General features: G+C 39.0%; 1 long non-coding RNA gene across 3 annotated transcripts in view; it reads right to left on the bottom strand.

Annotated features, from left to right (window-relative positions):
- LOC139827832 (uncharacterized) overlaps nucleotides 1–18,237 on the bottom strand; it is a 79,729-nt gene that overhangs the window by 19,927 nt on the left and 41,565 nt on the right. For all 3 annotated transcript variants that reach the window (XR_011738861.1, XR_011738863.1, XR_011738862.1), the window contains 4 exons: nucleotides 16,308–18,159; nucleotides 8,481–8,583; nucleotides 7,757–8,091; nucleotides 6,170–6,334 (listed from right to left, as the gene is read on the bottom strand). This is a non-coding gene — a long non-coding RNA (uncharacterized lncRNA). The remainder of the gene's footprint in view (nucleotides 1–6,169; nucleotides 6,335–7,756; nucleotides 8,092–8,480; nucleotides 8,584–16,307; nucleotides 18,160–18,237) is intronic.

The following is an 18,237-nucleotide window of genomic DNA, read 5'->3' on the forward strand; positions in this document are numbered from 1 at the left end:
ATGAAATCTGACTGAATCTTTCACACCCCGGGAGATAGGGCAGGGTTTTTTTGAAGTGAATTGCAAAGTAAGGAGTTTCTTACCAGTGCAATTATTGTTTATTGTTTCAGTTGGTAAATGTTTAAAAAAGCAGCCATCTCTTAAGAACATATCATAAAATGTGATGTCCATGCAAACTGTAAATAAATAGAAATAATTGCTTGCACTAGAAGATCCAGCCCTGAGTTGGTTTCAATTCCTGGTATAGTCACAAACTTTCTGCCCACCTGTGAACAAACCAATTAATTATCCCTGCATTTAATTTCCCTTTCAGTGCAATGAGCAGAATACTTCCCTGCCCAGAGGATGAGTTCTGTAGCTCAACAGCCCCAAGATACTTACCCCATGCCCCAACGAGGACTCTAGCAGGACCAAAGTAAATAGCTGCAGTGATCTCACATATTCCTGGCCGTATGCGCTAGACTTGATTTTTAAAGAAAGAAAGGATTTTCGGCCAACTTGTGGTTTGACTGCTACCTGTTTACACCAAAGAGCCCAGAAAGAGCTCAAGTTAAGGTGTGACTTGAATAGCAGCATTTCTTTTCACAATCAGGTACCTCACTGTCTTTTAACACCACCACTGTCTGGAGGAGCAAAGGAGAATCTTAAAAGCCAGGATTTATGTGAGGGCCACAGATCACAGCTGCTCCCATTGCTCTTGAAACAAGAGCAATTGGATTTGTGCTTCAGTAATTTTTTATTCTTCCTGTAACAGTTAGCGTGGGGAGCTTGTTGCCACCCGTTGTTGCGTCTCAGCATCCTCCCATAATTAAAGTGCAGGGGCTCCTTCCCTCATTTCCCCACCCACTTCTAGGAAGCATCTGAAAATCTTTCATGTCTCTATGGGGAGATTCAATAAAGCCTCATGCTTGTATTTTTCTGCGGACTTTTTCCTGCCGAGCTGGCTATCTTGTCATCTGTGTAGAAAAAAAAAGATTCATTTTCAAGGAGAATGAAAAATGGGTCTCTGCAATTATGAAGGACTCACCTCTCTGTGCTTCACTGCTACCTTCGCTATCATGACAGTGGCTACCTAGCAACCATGCCTTTCAACTCAAGCCAGCTATAGTTATATATATTTGTGTTTCTACTGATGTGGGGGAAAAGTGGCCATAAAAATATTAATTTGCTTGGACACAGTCTTCTTTCAGACAACTTAAAACAATATTTCATCAATGGCTTGAAGAAACACCAGTGGCTTCTTTCTTGGCACGGCAGATGTACCTGTTTAAGCTCACTATTTAGATCTGCTTCCTCCTAGCTTAGAATATGCAAAAAGTACTTACCGTAAAAAGAAAACAAAACAACCAAACAAAACCCCACAAACAAATAAAAAATCCACAAAACAAACAAACAAAAAAACCAACCCTGCCCCAAACCCCTGAAAAACAAGACCTTATGGTTTTACAGGAGCAAGTCGTATGCCTAATAATGCAAGTAGCAATTAAGTCTCACCAGTGGGTGGTTTCTGGGCTTACCTTAACATAAGAATTACTTAAGCTTTAAATTTATGTACTTAATGCCAGTTACTTTTTGCCCAGAAGACAGGGTGGAGTTAAGTGTGATTGAGATTTGTAAGCAGAGGCAATCTGAGGCAATAAATAAGTTCTTTTGTCTCCCTGCTGTCTGAAGGCAGAACTAGGTTAACCTTATAAAGCTGTGTAATTGTTCTGGTTGTTTGTATTTTAGATCATTGCCTTCCTTCTCAGCTCTCCCTCCCCATCATCGACAAAAACCAAAATTAAGCAGAAGCTGTAAATCACTCTATGCAGGTTATCTAACTCATCCTTTATGCATTTGACAAGAAGAAAAACCTAGTATAGTTTCTGAATGTCAGGCTGTTCATCCTGGATGTTAGAGGTGTGAGTTCAACTACAGGATCCTACAAGAGACTGAAGGTCCTGTAACAGGTTCACAGTAAACAAATAAATACAAAAAGAAGGGACTAAGTGAAATGTAGCCCCACGTTAAAGTGCTTGTACTCCTGAGACGTTCCAAAACAGCACAGACAGATCCAAAACAGGATTCTGTTACCAACAGGTAATTTGTCTCTACATTTCACATTGTGTGAAGGACTATATACAATTTTAAAACAATGGATTAGATCTCAGGTCTTCCCCACTAGTGTCTTAGTTGTGTAGCATCAATTCCTGTCTGCCTTTGTGCTATCCACCTGGATTGCACTGCAAACAGTTGTTTTACAAGGCGGAGAATGTGGCAGTGTGTCACCCAAAATCTCCTGTGGTCCTGCCTGCTTGAGACAGGCTGAAGCACAGACTCCTGCTAGGAGGAGCTGACCCCACAGGTCTCGCTAGCTGAGTGGCTGTTTAAAGAGGGTGGAGAGAGCACTAGCAGAAATTGAAAACATAGCAGCTACAGCTGGTTTCCTTGTGAGGTACCTAGCCTTTCGGCATTTGAGACACTCCCCGAGAAAGGGTCAAATTCGAGGTGAACATTGAGAAAAAAGATTCCTTTTGGACAGAAGGATTTAGAATGCACATAAATCCTGCTGTAGGCACAAAGTTCTTGGTCAAGACATATCTCTGACAGCTGATCTTACTGAGCCAAACGTATCACTGCTTCAAGCCTGCAAAAGCCCATGAAGCAGCATCACAAACTATGGCTCAGTTTCTTGAACAGGTTCTGCAAATGAGAGCAATGCCTTTGCCAACCTTACTGCTTTCATTGGATCTGATATTAAACATGTTGGATAGAAAAAGGGAAAGAGCCTCTGAGGCAAAGAGCAGGTTCAAGTTTAACATGAGTTGTATTTGAGGTCTATACAATGAGTATAACTCCAGTTGCCTAACTCGCTAGAGAGCTAAAGTTTGCAAAGTGTTCTGCAGATGTCAGAAGAATTATAATGATCATTAATTAGAAAGTGATCATTCAACTTAGTCTTTGATTCTAGGCAGATTTCATCCTCTACCCTTTCTATTGCAACTGTTGAATTGCAACTGTTTAATTTATCTTCATTGTCTGCCGTTTTGAAGTAATGGGAAAAAGTTCACAGTAAAGGCTTTGAGATGTCTTCCTGTTATCAAGAGTTCCTATTAAATACATTAAATTGATTTAAGCCTATTAGTTTATCAAAAGAGCATAATCCTATTCTTTAGCTTTCAAGGGAAAGCAGCAACTATCTCAGTTAATTACTGTTTCCTTGCTGGTACCCCAGAGCAAGCAAATGTTCCACGGTCCAAAGTAATGATTGGTAATGAATTTGTATGAATTGATCCTACTAACTAAAAAGGTTACTTGGAAAAAATGGAAAAATTGTGGACTGTAAAATAACTGAATTTTCTTTACAAAAGAACACGAATCTTCCTGCTTACAGAAAACATGCACATGTTTTACTTGATGCTTATATAAAAAACAGATTATGAAAGGTCCCTAAATTGAGTTGGCTGCAGGGAGAGGCTGGTGGCATGAGGTCGAATGCTGCATTTCGCATCACACAGCTTTGAATCCAACGTGGAGAGCACGATGAAGCAGAAAGCTTTTAGAAGTATATTTCAATACTTTTGCGTAGATTCTTAAGAGATTTCTAATAAAATAGTCCTGTCAGCTTCAGTGAATCTTTGATCTATACTGATGGGATTTATCCTTCTGCTGCAGTATTTTTAAAGTACCTATAATTTTGTTATACGAGCAAGTCAGAATTATTCTGATACATGTATTATTGGTTATTATGGACTGTCATCAACCCTTCAGTCAGCTGGCCATGATTCACAGAAGAAAATCACTCCTAATTAAACATTCATCTAATTATTCTTGCCAGAAGCAAATGAAATATGCAATCAATATGTTCCATAACAGCTTCAGAAGAGTACCACCAGGATTTGTGAAGCCAGATGATTGAATGCACAGGGAAGCTTTTCAGCAAGCCTTTCAGAAAAGGATCCATCCCTACCTTTTAACTGTCTTCTGAACATTTCAAGCAGTATTTAATGTCAGACTAGATTTTGGAGCAAGGCACATTAATGACTACAGTAATTGCTCTTTGGGAGAACAGATTTGAGTGACAACACTTTCTCTAACCTCCAGGGTCTTACTTTCCCATGAACAGTTTAACGTTTAAACAAACTGATTTCTCAATATTATTAAAAAAAAAAAAAAGTCCCTGCAGAGGCTCTCATAACTATTTTTCTGTATGTAATTAAAAAGAAGAGATCTAGCACAACATTTTTCTTTGGTGTGTCACTGTATTGCTAGTCTGCTTCATGCATGCATATGCATCTAAGTAGTAGGATGTTGACCCCTACAGAATGACTTTAAAATGCCTAGAGCTTATTGTTCCCCCAGTGTCTGAGAGTATAAATCTAATTACCGAGTGCCTGAAATAGTTCTGTGAGTCCTGCAAATTTCTTCCTTGCCCTAACTTATCTCGGTTTACAAAGTCTTTAATATGCAGTAGCTAAAGATTTTCTTTCCAATGCATGGACATACATGATGCCAATTGCTTACATACTACATTTGGCTGAAATCAGTCAAGCTTTCCAACTACTAAAAACTAGTCTAACTGAAGGGAGAAACAGAAATGAGGTTTAGCAATATTTGCCTCATCAAAAGGGTAAATCTATAAGGTGAGTGCATACGTCCACTTCAAGTTCACTGCAAAAGTCTGGCCTTTGATTGTTTTTGTTACTGCACAATTCAATAACTATTAACAGATGAGTTGCCAAAAGATACACTGTACCTTCATAAAAATGACAATAATGCCATGAAATCATCAATACTTGTTCACAATTGTAATAAAATAATTTCTTTTAAGAAACTTCCTTCTCAATCTGAGGAAAATCTAACATGAATTATAGGAAAATAAGTAGCAATTTGTGGGGTTTATGCTGTTCAAACGTGTTGAAAGCCTGGAGATTCAGCAGGATGCTTCTGATACTATTACACCTGCAGGTTATCAGGTTCTGGCCTGCTACTTCTCTGTAATTATTTATTAGAACACCTAAAATTAAAGTTTCAAAAGGATTTTGCAGAAGAGTTAGAGTTTGGGTTGGTTTCCCAGTCCTGCCACAGCTTTCATGCACAGGAAATTTAGAGCCGCACTAGTAAAGCAGATAGGCACTGATCTCCCTTTGAAATCAAGACTTAGAGATGTTTCTTGCAAAATCAATGGGAAGTAGACATCTAAGAAACTTCAAAAATCTATCCTCTATGCTCTCTAGAACAACCTCAGAATAGAAGCAAGCAGTGCAATGCCTGATATGTCTTGAGAGTTCAATGCAAATTGATTATATCTTGGAGATTTCTTGAGCCCAGCTTGGCTTTTAATAGATATCTTAGTGTTCCATGGACTTCTTGCAGTAAACATAAAATATTGCAGTTTTCCACTGAAGGAGTTATATTTTGAAGTCATAGAACTGACTGCTCAATCATATTCTGATTCCAAACGCAATTTGTTCCCTATTTGCCAGAAACAGGTAATTCAGCAGGAGAACTGATCATTGTTGAGAACAATTATTGGACTCAAGAAGATTTCGAATAGGTATGGATGTGTTGTTTTATACATGGTGAATATCTGTCCTCTGTGGTTCACAACAATTGTGTTAAGATCTGGGGCTGGAACACTCCCCTCTCCAAGAGCCATGGGTGCATCACCTGAACCTAGCACAGTGCAGCCAGCACATTATTAATATGTTTTTATGTTATAGGAATATTTTATGATTCTTGAATGCCACCATCAAAGTTTCCTTTCTCATCCTGAAAATGCAGTGAATTTAGCTTTATTTTTCAGTTATCATAACCAGAGATTACTGCTGACCTTAATCCACAAATCATGTCTGCCTTATCACATTGACTAGATTAGTCATCAAATAGTCAGATCCGTAGTTGTCTTTCTCACTTGGTTTCCTTATCATCATTTTATTAGCTTCAAGTTCCTGCAAAATCACACTGACTTCCTTTCCAAATCTGACTACCACTGCTCCTATAAGATGGAGAAATATTTTAACAAGCTCTGATCACAGCAGAATGGCAATTAAGAAATTGCTGCTATGGCCACATCTTTCTGCAATTGCGAGCAGGCATCGGTGAAGCACCACAGCATCTCAGGCAGCACCCAAAAGTGTGAAAAGCATGGGAAGGATAAAGTAAGCAAAGCAGCATCAGACTGGTGTACCGGGAGGCTGGAGGTGCAGGGTCCCTTGGAAGGCTGCCCAACACATTTCGGTCCTCAGAGTTGCTCGTGCAGCCAAAGCACCTGATTTGCTCCTCTTGCTGCCTCCTGCAGCTACCAGCCATGCAGAGCACGTTTCCCCATGGGAGATTTTTGCTTTCACTTGTGCTGCAACATAAAATCATACAATCACAGAACCACAGAATCATTTTGTTTGGAAAAGACCCTCAAGATTGTTGAGTCCCACTGTTAACTTAACTCTGGCGCTAAACCACGTCACTAAGAACCTCATCCACACATCTTTTAAACACCTCCAGGGTTGCTGACTCCACCATTTCCCTGGACAGCCTGTTCCAATGCCCGAAAACCCTTTATGTGAATAAATTTTTCCTAACATCCAACCTAAACCTCCCCTGGTGCAACTTGAGGCCATTTCCTCTTGTCCTGTTTCTCACTACTTGAGAGAAGAGACCAACACCCTCCATGCTCCATCCTCCTTTCAGGTAGCTGTAGACAGCAATCAGGTCTCCCCTCAGCCTCCTTTTCTTCAGGCTAAACAGCCCCAGTTCCCTCAGCTGCTCCTCATCAGACTTGTGCTCCTGGCCCCTCACCAGCTTCATCGCCCTCCTCTGAACTCTCTCCAGCACCTCAATGTCTTTCTTGTAGTGAGGGGCCCAAAACTGAACACAGGATTCAAGATGCAGCCTCACAAGCACCAAACACAGGGGGATGATCACTGCCCTAGTCCTGCTGGCCACATTATTCTTCATAGAAGCCAGGATGCTGTTGAGTTAGTGTTGAACTTGTGACTCCCTCCTGATGCGGCAAACACAGCGCTCCCTCCTCCTGTTGCACAGCTGCCCACATCAGCCCTCCTCTCACCAACCCCTGGGCCAGAAATGGGGTGGGACCAGCCCTGGCTTCAGACCCTGGAGGAACAGGAACACATCCATGGGTTCTGCATCTCACAAGATGGACAAATTTAAAGCTATGTCCTGTGCTTAGCGTTTCCAACCAGCTAGCTCTAGACAGGTGTCTGCTTAGCCGTGAGGGGGTTTATTAACAGGCCCTTTTGATGTGCCTGTGTGCTCTGCAAAGGGCCCAGGCACTTAACTTCAGATTCTTGCTTCTATTCTGGAGATCAGTTGGCTAAATATTCACTTCGCAGCATCTAAACATATGGGCATCTACATTCTTTATCACAGGTAGCTGAGAGTCCACTGAGCAATAAGGAGAGTTATTTGTGCTAACTGTTCATTTTATATTGTTTTTAATACTGCAAAATTAAGATTTAAATTTGTTTGCATACAGAAAGCAAATTATTTTTATGTTGTGCTGCCAGAATAAAATTTTTGCTGCATGCAGCTTTCCTCTTCTTTCCTAAGAAGCTATCTAAAAATAAACACTATACACCTGCCTCATCTCTGTATACCAACCAGTAACTCTAAAACTAAACACATATGTGGCACTGTGCTAAAAGCCTCAGCCTTGAGAGGGAACTTTACACGCATTGCCTTTGCAAACGGTCTTATTTGCTTCCCACATCAGACATCTTAGACTGTTCTAGCCCAAGCTTTCCCCAAAACACACCTTTGATGCAGCAAAAGTGACCAAAAGCACATTTGCTCACTCTTTCCTTTATGGAGATTTGCCCAATTTTTCCATTCAGTTTACTTCAGCCTGCGCTCCTGCAGCCTCACACCGGCACATACCGCAGTGCAAGGTCGATCATGACACGAACCAAGGCCAGAGGCACCTTCCAGTACTGGGTCCTGCTTCTCACACCGCAGCTCCCACTGGCAATGGCGAGTCACAAGCCAAAACACTGCTGGTGCGCCAGCCTGTACAACAGACTCATTGTCCAAGAGCATATGAATCGGCAAATTGTGGTTTCTGAATCGGGCTGGGCCTCAACATGTCTTGCACTGTCAGATACAACAAATTTCAGGGATTTATGTCACCCAAATTTCTGGTTTGCACTAGCTATTTTTGTTTTCTGAAAGAAATGCTTCTGTTTTCATATTCTGGAGAATACCGCACATGCTGTTATGCTGCTACAGCAGTACACCATCGGCTAATAGCTACTTTGGAAATTCAAGTCAGATTGGTTCAGCCATTTTTATTCTTCTTTTGTCAATTAAATTGGACACAGTCACTCTCCCATTGATTTTTGGCCCATGATAGTTACAACAATGCCCCCAAAATTTCACACTAATCTCATCTTCTCCAAAGTTACATAGATGATCTGCTCATAAATCAAGCACATATAACTGGCTACAATTACATCTGTAAACCTAACACGAATTAAAGGTACCTGGGACCTATAGCTGGGATCGATGAAGATCAATGAGTCTTGCACTCTTCACCACCACATTGCAAAATTACTGAGAGACATGATAGCTGCACACTGCCTTCACCTGTGAACATAAAAACTTTGTGGGTAGGCTACAGCATAAAACACGTATTTGCTATCAAATGAGAAAAAATAAAAAGTTTTATCTTTGATCATTATTACCATTTTAGACTACATGTTTAAAGACAACAAAATTCTTTCTGTCATGAATTGTTCAGATGCTTTGGTGCCTGGGTCAAGAGCTCTGGAGGCACCAATACTATACAAACTAATGATTTCTATCTTTATCCCAAAGTGTGCCAGCCAAACAATTTCAGGATAACTCACTAACCTGAATGGCTGCAATAATTTGTCAAAAAAAAAAGAATGCATGTAATAGATCCTGACATGCAGTAAGTCACCAAAATAGTGGGGAAAGATGTAGCAGAATGCGCCATAAGTAATATAGATATGGTCACTAGTCACTCAGTGCAGCTATGAGCTTCCAAGCAGTGAGAGTTGTGCCCACAAGGAAAATAAATCAGTAATGTAGTACATGTTTCAGAATGGTTTTGGACTGGAGTGTATAGTATGTCAACATGCAACAATTTCATTAGCCTTCATTCTACACTAAATACCTGAGAGTCCTATCCTGTAATTGGGCAAAAGACCAACTAAGAAATTGTTTTGGGGGCAGCTCTTATAAATCAAGAACATACTTAGATGAGTGGTGGTGGTTTAGTGGCAGTTGTAAATGTTATTGACCCATTTCCAATTTATTAAAGCCTTTCTCAACTCAATCTAAATCCACTCTCAGAATTAAAATCTGAGTTAGAAAATAAAATCTACTGTAACATCTTGACAACTGAACAAATGAGCGTAATATTTCATTTTTTATTTTTCAACACTTAAAAGTACAACTAATTTGCAAAATTTAGAAAAAAATCTGTAGGACAGGGTAATTCCTATATTCAAATAATAACTGTAGACTTCTCAAACTGACTAATCTCCCTTCCTTTCTCATAAGAAAGACTTCCATATGAAAACAAAAATTGCATATTTCTCACAGCATGAATTGTCTTTACCTAACTAAATAGAAGACTCTTCCAAGAGTGCTAAGGAAAATGTATTTATCCTTAGGCGGAACATGAGTACACATGGTTATGAAGGTCAGCCTTGTTTCTAATCTGAGTGAAATATATGTACCATATTTAGCAGATGCATGTACAAGTATGCCCATACAAGAAGAGAGAGTGAGAAAAGCAATTATAATTGCTATACCCCAAATATATAATGAATTCTCAGATTTTCATATTATGCTTTTACATTCCAAGAACAAACCTTCACAGGACTTGGGATGGAGGGAGAAAAAAAATAGGAGAAGTTTCAGCTTCTGGCAGGACTTTTTTCTTTTTTTGTTAAATGTCAAAAAAACTTCAAAACATCTTTAGTGAATGGAAATTCTTTTGTGATCTTTCCAAAAATTATATTAATCCAAAAAGCAATTTTTATTCTAGTCAAAGTTGGATGGCAAAATTCTGCTCTTAGTGCAACACTTTATATGCCCACAAATTGCGTGAATCTGTCACTGAAAGTTGAATTTTATGCCAAATATCTGTATTTTCAGCATCAATTGACAGGCATGTAAATAACATATCTAACTATTCTGCTACAGAGAGAATAGTCTGATTCTTGTACCTTAGGGTGCTTTTTGTATTTAAACAGCATTAAGGAAGACAACTTGGCATAAGGTTATTAAAGTGTTTTATACATACATACATACAAAGAAAACACCATTGATTTCTTCTTCAATCACTATTAAAATTGAAATCAAAGCAAATCCATAGTCCTTTTTTTTTTAACATTAATATCTATTTTATAGACAAGCTCAGTCCTTTACCATGTACTCCATCATTACAGCAATGTACACGGCATGTGTCTTCCTTGCCTCTTTTGCTTTGTGCTTTTAGGACATATGATAAACACTATTAGAAAAATACTTACTGTTATCTTACTTGTTCCTCCTTTTTACATAAATAAATTTTTACATATCTTGAAAGGGTTAAAATGTTAGAAAACTGTATGCAGGTACTAGAATGGCACAGCCGTCAAGGTCTGATCTCTCTTCCCTTTTTTAATTCTATTGTAGCATGGGAAGAGTACAAAAATTCAATAGAAAATAATTAAAGTAAAATCATTACATTTCTTATAGAAAATCATGACCAATTGTGTGGTGACACTGAGGACCATGAAGAGCAGTAAAGTCTAAAAGCTGTAAGTGCGCCATTATTCATTTTTACTGAAAATCTAAGAGGGTTTCTTGTAAACTCAAAATTTGTCATACGGCCCTTAAAGCAGGCCTTTCAAGATTTCAAACAGGTGCTTCATTACTGACCTTCAGAACCATGAGTTATTTCTGTGTTTATGGGGTTTGCCGAATTTATAAAGTGTTGTATTAAGAAGCAAAAATACAAAATGAAAACTGGATCTTTTCCATTACCAACATAAATAAAACCAGTGTTCAAAACATAAACATATGGAGATCAGGAAAAGAATTATTTGCCCCTTCCATTTAAAATACCTCAGTGATTTTGTGTCTTCATTTCTTGCCTTTGCAAGGATTATATTTTCAAAACCAAAACCTCTCAGTTTAATAACTTAAAGGAATTTCTTCAAGATCCACAATATCTGCAATCCTTTGCAATTTATTGTTATCTGAAGTGAAAGATGCAAATGAAAAATAAAACAGTTACTGAAGTAGACTTTGTAGTTCCAGACTGTTGATTGCTTGGAAAGACAGTGACCTGCATTAACACTTCCCATATTCCTCAACAGATCAGCTGGTCCAGTTTGTATTTTAAATTTGCTCACACAAAAAGAAATATTTCACAGGTGGAGAGATCAGTAAGAGAGTTCCTGTTCCAGACCCAGTTAATGGGGTAGGTAAGGTCCCTGAGCAGCTTCTCACCACCTGATAGCTTTCCTTACTTTGCTCCTTGTGCAAGCGCATCTGCAGCCCCATTTCAAGAATTTGTAAGAACTTTTTAAATTCTTTAATCTTATATAGACATTTACCACCTCATCCCACTTCCCTTCAGTATTTAGGATACTCAGATCCAATCTGTCTCAAGACCTCCGTTTCATTACAGAAAGCATCACTGACAGAAACATCTACAGCCTCATGCTGGACCTGTGCCTTTGTACCATGAGAGACCATTTATTTCTCATCCCAAGGCTGCTCTGTCTGCCGGAGCCAGCGATGGCTCGACATGTGCTGCCAGCACCCAGCCAGGCACCGCACTACACCTCGGTGCAAGTTTAGCTTCTGACCGCGGACGAAGCCATCTGGCTTGGTTCCTTATTGCTCATCATGACAATGAGGGATCTCAAGCATTAGCTCCTGGCTATGTCAAACCCTGACTTTTCTTTCTTTTTTTTTTTTCTCCATTCTGTAATAGGTAATTAAGAGCTGAAATTGCACCAAGTACATGGCAAAATACCTACGTAGAGCTACACTTCTTAGGAAGGAGACTCACAGCCTCAGTACCGAGCAGCAGCAGCAGCCTGCACCCATCCTGTATTCCACAATCTGTAATTTCAGCTACATATCTATTTATTCCAATGCTGCAGTATTCCATTTCTGAATGAGTTCCCACATCATGGTGACACATGCCTAGCATTATTGCATTTTAGACAGCCATCTGTACTGATATATTCAGCCAATAATTTGCCACCAGGAAATTGGTTCCTAGGAATATATTTTTTATGCAAAATGCATGCGTGCCTGTCTCTAATTTCTAAAATCCATATATCCTTGACGCATCTTGTAGGAAGCGGAAATCCTGTTTCATTCTGAAGTGGTCATAGAAAATAATGCTTGGTATTAATTAACAGGCAAGAAAATTTATGACATAGTTCATCAGTAAAACCTTAGAACTAGCATAACAATCCCTGAAAGAACACGGAGTAACATGGACATGCCAGTTATCTAAATATGGCAAATGGCAGGGAAGAACTGAAATAGGTCTAAAGGGATGCAGATCCTCTAACTAATGAAAGATATGGGCTAAAAATACACCTCAGTGATGATAAAAATAGAATAATGATTGTAAGAAAAATAATCCAAACGTGGGTTGTAGCATTAGTGGAATGATTATACAGTATCCTGAAAAAGAAAATAGTCAGGTTAATGAATTAACGAATAATCCTTCAGTATAATATCAGACCGGCTTATAATACCCATATGTAGTGAGAAATGGCCACCTAATTTCAGATCATTAAGTCCATTTCCTGTGACACTGGAACATACTCCGTCAGATGGGAGACACATGAAATATTTAAAAGATACTAAACATCTACTTTAACTTTGGGCAGAAAGCCAGGGGTAGCAGGAGCATGGGCAGGCAGTTCACAAGGGGGACTGAGGAGGTAAGAGTTCCTCAGCTGAAAAGTGTAGTTCAAATTATATGCAATGCAATTTTTATATCTGCTAAAATTGATTTTTTTTTTTGCCTAGGGAGGGGTGGAAGAGGGAGAAAGAATCAAAAATGAAAAGCTTTAAAGGATAGTTCAACATTCTAAAAGAGAAAAATAAATTCTATTACTTTCAGTCACGACAGAAAATCTTATAAAGATTTTTTTTTTAATTATCAGAGATTTTCCTGTCCTTGCAAAGACACCAGGCTACTAATCAGAGGCTTTCAGAGCCGTTAATTCCACTTTGAGTAGGATTAGCTTTAATATTTAAATAAATAATCTCCGTGGCTTTGTAGTTTTTGGCTGACAGGAGCCTGGGGAGAAGAAAACTGGTAATAATGGGGAAAAAATGAAGCCCCTGTCCTCCAGCAGATCTGGAAGCTAAGTAGTAAAATTGAGATAACATCTCAAAGATCTTCCACAGCCCTGGAGGAAATTTCAGAGGAACTGGTCAGCCAGTTGTAACAAATGTAAGTTCAGTTTGTTCTTGGAGGAAAGAAGACATTCATAAGTATCTCTAGTGTACTAAGTCTCTTCAGAGAAAAGTGAAGTAGTCTCCCAAATATTTATGAAATGGTACATAAATATTGTTTTGATTTACACAAAATCATCTTTGATGTGGCTTGATTTTTTTTCAGCAAATTTATACAGGAGTACAAAAATGCTACATTTTGTAATCAATGTCAGCCAGGCTTTCTATTTCAACAAATTATTCAGTGTTGATCTAAATATTTTCATGAAAAATTCACTTAAAGATGATCTGTATTTTGTTTCATTCCTGTATAGAATAACTTTTCATTTCTGTATGTTTCGAACTTCTACAGATCACCATAACAATCTTATCAGTACATCATGGTCACAAGTAGAAGTATTGCTGGGCTGTTGCCTTTTATACTATAACCATATTTTATGTAATATCCTTTTTCAAACTCCTGAGAAGGATTTTTAAACCAGTTTGGAATTAGAAAGGATAACCCATTTCCTTGATTAATTGCGGCTTACATATAACAGGCTCTGAGAAGAAAATAACTTACAGTAGCAATCTAAAGGGATGGCAAGGTTTTGCAATAGGAATCACATCTTAGATATTTTTTAGAACAACCCTGTTAAGTCAAAATGAAACATACACTATTGCAAGAAAGGAATGAAAATAAAATGTTAGGTCAAGAGAAGTGACCAAGGCATGTAGTTTCTCAGGGGTCATCTATCGTTAACTGCCAGACCAGGGTTTTGTGAACACTTCAAGCTGGCAGCAGTGCAGGCACTAGTGCAGTCGTGCACTGCCTGCAGGGAGGTAGTCATTGCAGATTGACCCCCAAAAGCCCACTCCTCACCACACAGCCCTCCATGTCAGTGGAGACAGGGAACAGACATTTGGGGAGTGGCTGAGAAGAATAGCAGTCCCGCTTCTTCCACCAGCTTCGCCAGGTTTTACCTGTTTTTCAGAGCTGTGACCCAATACGCATTTTTAGACCAAAGGGTAAGATTTTCAAATTTTGCCTGTCTGCTTCAAACAAAACTGAGAAAATACGGAAGGCTTCAAGCTTCTCATCTCTCCAGGGTTGCAGATCCTGAGAGAATCATCCTAGAGGGAAAAATTCTTATTTTTCACTCAAGCCCCTCTTGCAAGTACTTTAGTATGGAACCACAGAGCTGATGTTGGCTACATTAAGATTGGCTCTAAGGCCTTTCGGCACCACCAGAATGAAAGGAAGAAAAAGAAGAAAGAAGAAACCAGACGCTCACGAGCTGACTTCTAGGTTGAAATTCATTGCATATGCTCAAAAAATACAAGAGACATTTGCTCCCATGTATTGCAGGCAGCAGTAACAGAAATTTGACATGTCAAATAGAGTACATGCCACTTAATCTATCCAGCTTGAGATCTGGAACACAGTGTGTTACTAAGACACTGGGGAAAAAAAGAAACATTAAATATATGTGAAATGCTATGGAAAAAAAGTGTAAATTCTGTTCTTCAGCCCCCAGCTTCACGATTCTTCCTTTCTGATGTAAATAGCTTCCAACAGAAAGATTTGGGAGTGCAAATTTGTATGAAATGTTGGCAATTCAAAAAATAAAATGTAGAGAGGAATGACATAGTTTGTTTCCTTCAAAATTTCTTAAGTTCTTATTTTTCTATGAAGCATCAGGAGAGATTTTGTAGCAAGTCAGAATTAAACCTCCCTGAAATGCTATATATGAGCTTTCTGTTCAGTCCTTCAACCGGATGATGTGTGGCAAAAGTTTAAAAATTCCTCTGTATTAAAAAACCAACCAAACAAAAAAACCCAAATGTAATTATTCAAAGAGTTAACCACCACTGCAAATACATTTACTGCACTTCATTATAAAGTTAAAGTAAATGGAACATTTAAAAAGAAATAACAGATGCCATTATCCTGCATGGATAATTAACAGCAGACTCTTTAACACATATTTAAATGGGACATAAACATTTCAAAAAGATTTTTTTTTTTCTGTTGCAAAACATTCAGATTGGAAAAGAAAAAAAAAAAAAAAAGAAAAAAAATCATTCTCCTCCAAAAACATCCTTGGGGAAATGAACTTTTGAACAAAACTGAGAGGATACTTCAGCAGCATTTCTTGAGAGGAGTGTGTGCGGCATGCTGAGTTCCTGGATGTGAAGGGGATACCCAGCCCACTACCATTGCTTTTGGGCAAAGAGCTTGCACTCCTCAGCCTTGCAGATCCCTGGATCCCACCTTGACTTGCCTGCACCAAGATGGATGCTGAGACACAGCCAAGACTGCACTGTCCTCTTCTGCACCATCAGCTCAGGTAGAGCTGCATGGGGGTACCATCCTCCAGCAGGTGCCTAATAACAAAAATAATAATACCTTTTTTCCATATGCATTTTTCTTCCACCTTCACTTGAACAACTCTGCTTTGTTTTCACCAGCCCTGGTTTTGCAGAGATGCAGAAAGCCAAGGTTTGCTCAAACCTTTCCATCACGAAACTACACCTAGTTTTGTCGTCACTTGGCACCTTTTTTGGCTGGAACAGTAGAAAAACTGGCTCAAGCTGACAGAGAGGTTGGAACCCTCCTCTGTTTTTCTAGAGGCGATCTCTCAAGGCAAGGATTAACACATTGTTCAGACAGTCTGCAGGAACAAAGCTGCTTTTGCCATTCTCCGTGCCATTTCACGGCATTGGATAACACCTTTCATTTTAATTTTAAGGAATACAAGAACTTTTGAAAAGATTGTGAAACCATCAGCTGCAGGTTGTAGAACTCCCTCCAGGTTATCTGCTCTAAATGTTAAGGTCTATGTGTAATGCGTGGTATATATATGTATAGATATACTCACTAAGGTTGGATGGTCATCCAGGGAGGACATTCTACTTTCATCCTGGGCCCCTTCAGCACATGGCACATATCACCCATTAGCTGCCCGAATGCATCGTTTCAGTCTCCAAGTGTAGGCTGCTGATAAAACACAGCCTGTCAGATAAACACAGGTTTCTCACTTTCCTTTTCTGTTTACCAGGCTCTATGTGTACAGATTATCTTCTGAATTGAGACACACAGATGCTCTCCTTATTAATGTGAGAAAATAACAGTGCCAAGGGGCATTATAGATCTGTTCATTCAGTAGGGGGAAAAAATTGCACAATATGATTAAGTCAGACAAACACCAGGAAATTAAGGACAAACCTCCCCCTCAACTGTTTACTTGTCAAACTGATTTTAAGTTTGAATATGCAGTCTGCATATATAGTCTCCCTATTAGCAGGTGAAAATTAATAACTGAGCCTTTTGACAATCCTAGCATTAGCAATTCAACACACAGCAATAGCAAAGCGTGTAATGCTTTCCTAGCTTGGTAAAAACCAAACTGAGTCCCCAGATGACAGAACAAAACAGGCTCTATCTCACAATCAGAAACAACTGTGTCTGCCTGTGCCTACATAGAAAGCAAACCTCCAGCTCAAGGCATGCAGGGGGAACTGATTAATATGAACATCCAAGAACAATGATTACAGGAAGTTTGCATAATGGTAACAGTATCTGTCACCCTTTGCAATTCTCCCACATGTGATATCTGATGTCTGGCAGTGACTCATGGGCCATGGCTCTCATGTGGCTGCTCAGTTAGGCATGACTAAAAGACGAACCCAGAATCATGCAAATGGCCTGCACGTGTGCCCTGATGCTGACAGAGAAGTGGGCGTTTATTGGTGCTGGTGTCAGGCACGTGTATGCATCATCAATTTTTGAGGAAGGCACATGGGCACTAAATGATATCTTTTATATAACTGTGATTTTGAGATGTCTGGGAAGTGAAGCCATACTCAGAGTTGCTGTCCTGCCCCTCCACTAAATCGGTAAGTTAGTTTTGCTGTCTCAGTTTAATTTTCCCAAACTTCTACATGTATGAAATTGCTATAGGCAACTGCCCAATGCCTTTGCATCTGCTGGAGCTGTTAAGTAGTTGATGAGGTCTTTTTCACAAGATCTGGCTTTTTTTCTTTTTTTCTTTTTTCTTTTTTTTTTTTTTTTAGAATTTTTGAAGAAATGGAATCTGTTCCAGCAATATGGTGAGTGCAAATGCTCCTATTGGAGAATTGCTGATATCCAAGATGTCTTAGTCCTCCTCATAAACTTTTGAGCATGAAGATGTAAATAAGCACATATATATGTGCAGAGAAGGGATATTAAGATACATAAATCTCCAGTATCTGAGATTTATGTATGGCTCCCATGAGAGACATTTATTTTAATGGAAATTGCTAAAGGACAGCCAAGTTCTTCAAGATATTAGTATTGAATATCAATATCTTCAACGATACATAGAGAAGGAAATAGGCTATATTCAGTCCTTAGTGCATGGTAAAACTGTCATTGAAATTGGAAACTGTTGACAATTATGATTATATAATTTAGCTAACTTGAAAAAGCAGGTAAAACCCCCTTTTTTTTTCTTTAGTTAGATGGATTGTTTTAATGGTATTCATAGAACTTTCAAGACTGAATGGCTTCCCAGGAATCATATGCATTATTAGTTTACAGATAAAGTTTCACGTATATTTTCTTAAACAGGTTTAAGTTCCCCGAAATGCAGCCTGATTTCACAGGTTTCTTCCTTGTAAACTTATTTGTGAAGGGAGGATCTCCAAAGTTCGACGGCTGTCTGCTGCAGATGAAAGTGAGGCAAAGCACTGTAAAACAAATAAAAAAGGGAGGGGTAAGATCAAAGTACCTCATTAAGAGCAGTACGTTACAGCCTTGTCCAACCT

The sequence above is a fragment of the Patagioenas fasciata genome, chromosome 4 (genome assembly GCF_037038585.1).
Source record: "Patagioenas fasciata isolate bPatFas1 chromosome 4, bPatFas1.hap1, whole genome shotgun sequence".
Classification (NCBI taxonomy): domain Eukaryota; kingdom Metazoa; phylum Chordata; class Aves; order Columbiformes; family Columbidae; genus Patagioenas; species Patagioenas fasciata.